At 40.9% G+C, this 7,452-nt stretch overlaps 2 non-coding genes across 2 annotated transcripts; both read right to left on the reverse strand.

Moving 5' to 3' along the window:
- Positions 1-174: 174 nt before the first annotated feature.
- LOC130943147 (small nucleolar RNA R71) lies at positions 175-282 on the reverse strand. The gene has a single exon (XR_009071679.1). It is a non-coding gene; the product is annotated as a small nucleolar RNA R71 (small nucleolar RNA).
- A 6,214-nt stretch (positions 283-6,496) lies between these two features.
- Positions 6,497-6,604, reverse strand: LOC130942435 (small nucleolar RNA R71). The gene has a single exon (XR_009071005.1). It is a non-coding gene; the product is annotated as a small nucleolar RNA R71 (small nucleolar RNA).
- Positions 6,605-7,452: the final 848 nt, after the last annotated feature.

The raw sequence follows: 7,452 nt of genomic DNA on the forward strand, positions 1-7,452 counted from the left end.
ACTGTCAAGACCAATGGGGTAGACCCTGAGGTCTACAGACTTATGCTATTCCCTTTTGCTGTAAGAGACAGAGCTAGGACATGGTTGGACTCACAACCTAAAGAAAGCCTGGACTCATGGGAAAAGCTAGTCAATGCCTTCTTGGCAAAGTTCTTTCCACCTCAAAAATTGAGTAAGCTTAGAGTGGAAGTCCAAACCTTCAGACAGAAGGATGGAGAATCCCTCTATGAAGCTTGGAAAAGATACAAACAATTGATCAGAAAATGCCCTTCTGACATGCTTTCTGAATGGAGCATCATAGGTATTTTCTATGATGGTCTCTCTGAACTATCCAAGATGTCTTTGGATAGCTCTGCTGGAGGATCTCTTCATTTGAAGAAGACGCCTACAGAAGCTCAAGAGCTAATTGAAATGGTTGCAAATAACCAATTCATGTACACTTCTGAAAGGAATCCTGTGAACAATGGGACTAATCAGAAGAAAGGAGTTCTTGAGATTGATGCTCTGAATGCCATTTTGGCTCAGAAAAAGATATTGACTCAACAAGTCAATTTGATCTCTCAAAGTCTGTCTGGAATGCAAAATGCACCAAGCAGTACTAAGGACGCTTCATCTGAAGAAGAAGCCTATGATCCTGAGAACCCTTCAATGGAAGAGGTGAATTACCTAGGAGAACCCTATGGAAACACCTATAATTCTTCATGGAGAAATCATCCAAATTTCTCATGGAAGAATCAAGAGAGACCTCAACAAGGTTTCAATAACAATAATGGTGGAAGAAACAGGTTTAGCAATGGCAAGCCTTTTCCATCATCTTCTCAGCAACAGACAGAGAATTCTAAGCAGAACCCCTCTGACTTAGCAACTATGGTCTCTGATCTAATTAAAACCACTCAAAGTTTCATGACTGAAACAAGGTCCTCCATTAGGAATTTGGAGGCACAAGTGGGACAGCTGAGCAAGAAAGTTACTGAACTCCCTCCTAGTACTCTCCCAAGCAATACAGAAGAAAATCCAAAAGGAGAGTGCAAGGCCATCAACATGGCCGAATTTGGAGAGGAAGGAGAGGAAGTGAACGCCACTGAGGAAGACCTCAGTGGGCGTGCACTGACCTCCATTGAGTTCCCCAATGAGGAACCATGGGAATCTGAGTGAATATCTCTTGGATTCCTGATACACGATGCATGGTTGATCGCCTGACAACCGAGTGCTCGCCTGACAAACGAGCCAGCCGTTCCGTGAGATCAGAGTCTTTGTGGTATAGGCGAGAACTGATGGCGGCATTCAAGAGAATCCGGAAGGTCTAACCTTGTCTGTGGTATTCTGAGTAGGATTCAATGATTGAATGACTGTGACGTGCTTCAAACTCCTAGCAGGCGGGGCGTTAGTGACAGACGCAAAAGAATCACTGGATTCTATTTCGGCCTGACCGAGAACCGACAGCTGATTAGCCATATGCTGTGACAGAGCATAGGAACATTTTCACTGAGAGGATGGGAGGTAGCTGATGAGCGGATAATTTGTACCCTTTTTGGCATTGTTTTTAGTATGTTTTTAGTATGATCTAGTTAGTTTTTAGTATATTTTCATTAGTTTTTAGTTAAAATTCACTTTTCTGGACTTTAATATGAGTTTGTGTGTTTTTCTGTGATTTCAGGTATTTCTGGCTGAAATTGAGGGACCTGAGCAAAAATCTGATCCAGAGACTGAAAAGGACTGCAGATGCTGTTGGATTCTGACCTCCCTGCACTCGAAGTGGATTTTCTGGAGCTACAGAAGCCCAATTGGCGCGCTCTCAACGGCGTTGGAAAGTATACATCCTGGGCTTTCCAGCAATATATGATAATCCATACTTTGCCCAAGATTTGATGGCCCAAGCCGGCGTTCAAAGTCACCCTCAGAAATTCCAGCGTTAAACGCCGGAACTGGCACCTAAATGGGAGTTAAACGCCCAAACTGGCATAAAAGCTGGCGTTTAACTCCAAGAAGAGTCTCTACACGAAATTGCTTCATTGCTCAGCCCAAGCACACACCAAGTGGGCCCGGAAGTGGATTTTTATGTCATTTACTCATCTCTGTAAACCTTAGGCTACTGGTTTTCTATAAGTAGGACCTTTTGCTATTGTATTAGGGAGCTTTTCGATCATGTTTTTATGATTGAACTCACTTTGGGAGGCTGGCCATTCGGCCATGCCTAGACCTTGTTCTTATGTATTTTCAACGGTGGAGTTTCTACACACCATAGATTAAGGTGTGGAGCTCTGCTGTACCTCGAGTATTAATGCAATTACTATTGTTCTTCTATTCAATTCCGCTTGTTCTTTGTCCAAGATATCACTTGTTCTTCAACTTGATGAATGTGATGATCCGTGACACTCATCATCATTCTCACCTATGAACAAGGTGACTGACAACCACTTTTGTTCTACAAGCAACCAAGGCTCTAGTGAATATCTCTTGGATTCCTGATACACGATGCATGGTTGATCGCCTGACAACCGAGTGTTCGCCTGACAAACGAGCCAGCCATTCCGTGAGATCAGAGTCTTCGTGGTATAGGCGAGAACAGATGGCGGCATTCAAGAGAATCCGGAAGGTCTAACCTTGTCTGTGGTATTCTGAGTAGGATTCAATGATTGAATGACTGTGACGTGCTTCAAACTCCTAGCAGGCGGGGCGTTAGTGACAGACGCAAAAGAATCACTGGATTCTATTTCGGCCTGACCGAGAACCGACAGCTGATTAGCCATATGCTGTGACAGAGCATAGGAACATTTTCACTGAGAGGATGGGAGGTAGCTGATGAGCGGATAATTTGTACCCTTTTTGGCATTGTTTTTAGTATGTTTTTAGTATGATCTAGTTAGTTTTTAGTATATTTTCATTAGTTTTTAGTTAAAATTCACTTTTCTGGACTTTAATATGAGTTTGTGTGTTTTTCTGTGATTTCAGGTATTTTCTGGCTGAAATTGAGGGACCTGAGCAAAAATCTGATCCAGAGACTGAAAAGGACTGCAGATGCTGTTGGATTCTGACCTCCCTGCACTCGAAGTGGATTTTCTGGAGCTACAGAAGCCCAATTGGCGCGCTCTCAACGGCGTTGGAAAGTAGACATCCTGGGCTTTCCAGCAATATATGATAATCCATACTTTGCCCAAGATTTGATGGCCCAAGCCGGCGTTCAAAGTCACCCTCAGAAATTCCAGCGTTAAACGCCGGAACTGGCACCTAAATGGGAGTTAAACGCCCAAACTGGCATAAAAGCTGGCGTTTAACTCCAAGAAGAGTCTCTACACGAAATTGCTTCATTGCTCAGCCCAAGCACACACCAAGTGGGCCCGGAAGTGGATTTTTATGTCATTTACTCATCTCTGTAAACCTTAGGCTACTGGTTTTCTATAAGTAGGACCTTTTGCTATTGTATTAGGGAGCTTTTCGATCATGTTTTTATGATTGAACTCACTTTGGGAGGCTGGCCATTCGGCCATGCCTAGACCTTGTTCTTATGTATTTTCAACGGTGGAGTTTCTACATACCATAGATTAAGGTGTGGAGCTCTGCTGTACCTCGAGTATTAATGCAATTACTATTGTTCTTCTATTCAATTCCGCTTGTTCTTTGTCCAAGATATCGCTTGTTCTTCAACTTGATGAATGTGATGATCCGTGACACTCATCATCATTCTCACCTATGAACAAGGTGACTGACAACCACTTTTGTTCTACAAGCAAACAAGGCTCTAGTGAATATCTCTTGGATTCCTGATACACGATGCATGGTTGATCGCCTGACAACCGAGTGCTCGCCTGACAAACGAGCCAGCCGTTCCGTGAGATCAGAGTCTTCGTGGTATAGGCGAGAACAGATGGCGGCATTCAAGAGAATCCGGAAGGTCTAACCTTGTCTGTGGTATTCTGAGTAGGATTCAATGATTGAATGACTGTGACGTGCTTCAAACTCCTAGCAGGCGGGGCGTTAGTGACAGACGCAAAAGAATCACTGGATTCTATTCCGGCCTGACCGAGAACTGACAGCTGATTAGCCATATGCTGTGACAGAGCATAGGAACATTTTCACTGAGAGGATGGGAGGTAGCCACTGACAACGGTGAAACCCTACATGAGCTTGCCATGGAAAGGAGTAAGAAGGATTGGATGAAGACAGTAGGAAAGCAGAGAGACGGAAGGGAAGGCATCTTCATACGCTTATCTGAAGTTCCTACCAATGAATTACATAAGTATCTCTATCTTTATCTTTATGTTTTATTCATCATCTATACCCATTTGAGTCTGCCTGACTAAGATTTACAAGGTGACCATAACTTGCTTCATACCAACAATCTCCGTGGGATCGACCCTTACTCACGTAAGGTATTACTTGGACGACCCAGTGCACTTGCTGGTTAGTTGTGCGAAGTTGTAGTGATCACAATTTTGCGCACCAAGTTTTTGGCGCCGTTGCCGGGGATTTTTTGTGTATGGACAACTGACGGTTCATCTTGTTGCTTAGATTAGGTATTTTTCTTCAGAGTTCTTAAGAATGAATTCTAGTGTTTCAAGGTGATGTTCTTTTCATCACCAAAGCTGATTGATCCTCATCAATTTAGCTCTTGAATGCAATGTCCTGCTAAAGCTTGGCTAGCTATGTCTAATTCCTTTAGACTAAAGCTTTAGACTAACATTGCATGATTCCTGGAATTCTCATTAAGAATTTTGATACCTTTGTTTTCTTTTCCACTTAATTTTCGAAAAATCCAAAAAAAAAAATTACAAAATCATAAAAAACCCAAAAATATTTCTTGTTTGAGTCTAGTGTCTCATCTTAAGTTTGGTGTCAATTGCATGCATTCATTCATGTGTCTTAAGGATCTTCAAGATGTTATTGATGATTTCTTACTCTAATCTTTAAATTCTCTTGATTTGAGTGTTTTGTGTGTCTCATATGCATTCTCATTAGTGTCAGTAGTATACAAACTGCTAAGTTTGGTGTCTTGCATGCATTGTTATTTGATTTTAGTTGCATTCTGATTATTAAAAATCCAAAAATATTTTTAATTTGTGTCTTCTCAAGTCAATAATACAGAGAATTGAAGATTCAGAACATACAGCAGAGGAATTGCATAGAAAAAGCTGGGCGTTCAAAACGCCCAGTGAAGAAGGACAGACTGGCGTTTAAACGCCAGCCAGGGTACCTGGTTGGGCATTTAACGCCCAAAAGGGTAGAGTTTTGGGCGTTAAACGCCAGAATGTGCACCATTCTGGGCGTTTAACGCCAGGATGGCACAAGGGGGAGGATTTCGTTTTCAAATCAATTTTTTTCAAGTTTTCAAAGTTTTTCAAAATCAAATCTTTTTCAAATCATATCTTTTCAATCAAATGTTTTCAAAATCAATTTCTTTCCTTTTTCAAAGATACTTGCTAACAATTAATGATTTGATTGAACATTTCAAGTATGTTGCCTTTTCTGTTGAGAAAGGTTTAATGTTTGAATCATATCTTTTCTTGTTAGGCAAGTCATTAATTTTTCATCAAATCTTTTTAAAATTGTTTTCAAATAATATCTTCTCAATCACATTTTTTTTTAAACCAATCATATCTTCTTAACCACATCTTTTTCAAAATAAGTTTTCAATCAAATCTTTTTGATTTCTAATTTCAAAATCTTTTTCAAAAATCACTTGATTTCTTTTCCACTTTCATTTTCGAAAATCAAGTAGTGTTTTTCAAAAATATTTTCAAACCCTTTTACTTAATTTTCGAAAATTGTCTCCCTTCTTCTCCTATCCTTCTATTTATGGACTAACACTATTCCTTAATGCAAAATTCGAACTCCATCTCCTTTGATAAGTTCGAATTTTCTACTTCTGTCTTCTACTTTTCTTTTCTTCTGACACCTAAAGGAATCTCTATACTGTGACATAGAGGATTCCATATTTTCTTGTTCTCTTCTCTTTTATATGAGCAGGAGCAGAGACAAAGGCATTCTTGTTGAAGCTAACCCTGAACCTGAAAGGACCTTGAAGCGAAAGCTAAGAGAAGCTAAGGCACAACTCTCTGTAGAGGACCTAACAGAAATCTTCAAAGAAGAAGACATGGCAGCCGAAAACAACAACAATGCAAACAATGCAAGGAAGGTGCTGGGTGACTTTACTGCACCTACTCCCGATTTCTATGGGAGAAGCATCTCTATCCCTGCCATTGGAGCAAACAACTTTGAGCTTAAGCCTCAATTAGTTTCTCTAATGCAACAGAATTGCAAGTTTCATGGACTTCCATTGGAAGATCCTCATCAGTTCTTAGCTGAATTCTTGCAAATCTGTGACACTGTCAAGACTAATGGGGTTGACCCTGAGGTCTACAGACTTATGCTATTCCCCTTTGCTGTAAGAGACAGAGCTAGGACATGGTTGGATTCACAACCTAAAGAAAGCCTGGACTCATGGGAAAAGCTAGTCAATGCCTTCTTGGCAAAGTTCTTTCCACCTCAAAAATTGAGTAAGCTTAGAGTGGAAGTCCAAACCTTCAGACAGAAGGATGGAGAATCCCTCTATGAAGCTTGGGAAAGATACAAAAAATTGATCAGAAAATGTCCTTCTGACATGCTTTCTGAATGGAGCATCATAGGTATTTTCTATGATGGTCTCTCTGAACTATCCAAGATGTCTTTGGATAGCTCTGCTGGAGGATCTCTTCATTTGAAGAAGACGCCTACAGAAGCTCAAGAGCTGATTGAATTGGTTGCAAATAACCAATTCATGTACACTTCTGAAAGGAATCCTGTGAACAATGGGACTAATCAGAAGAAAGGAGTTCTTGAGATTGATACTCTGAACGCCATATTGGCTCAGAATAAAATATTGACTCAACAAGTCAATTTGATTTCTCAAAGTCTGTCTGGAATGCAAAATGCACCAAGCAGTACTAAGGATGCTTCATCTGAAGAAGAAGCATATGATCCTGAGAACCCTTCAATGGAAGAGGTGAATTACCTAGGAGAACCCTATGGAAACACCTATAATTCTTCATGGAGAAATCACCCAAATTTCTCATGGAAGAATCAAGAGAGACCTCAACAAGGTTTCAACAACAATAGTGGTGGAAGAAACAGGTTTAGCAATGGCAAGCCTTTTCCATCATCTTCTCAGCAACAGACAGAGGATTCTAAGCAGAACCACTCTGACTTAGCAACCATGGTCTCTGATCTAATCAAAACCACTCAAAGTTTCATGACTGAAACAAGGTCCTCCATTAGGAATTTGGAGGCACAAGTGGGACAGCTGAGCAAGAAAATTACTGAACTCCCTCCTAGTACTCTCCCAAGCAATACAGAAGAAAATTCAAAAGGAGAATGCAAGGCCATCAATATGGCCGAATTTGGAGAGCAGGGAGAGGAAGTGAACGCCACTGAGGAAGACCTCAATGGGCGTGCACATGCCTTCAATGAGTTCCCTAA

This window comes from Arachis stenosperma, chromosome 7 (genome assembly GCF_014773155.1).
Source record: "Arachis stenosperma cultivar V10309 chromosome 7, arast.V10309.gnm1.PFL2, whole genome shotgun sequence".
Taxonomy (NCBI): domain Eukaryota; kingdom Viridiplantae; phylum Streptophyta; class Magnoliopsida; order Fabales; family Fabaceae; genus Arachis; species Arachis stenosperma.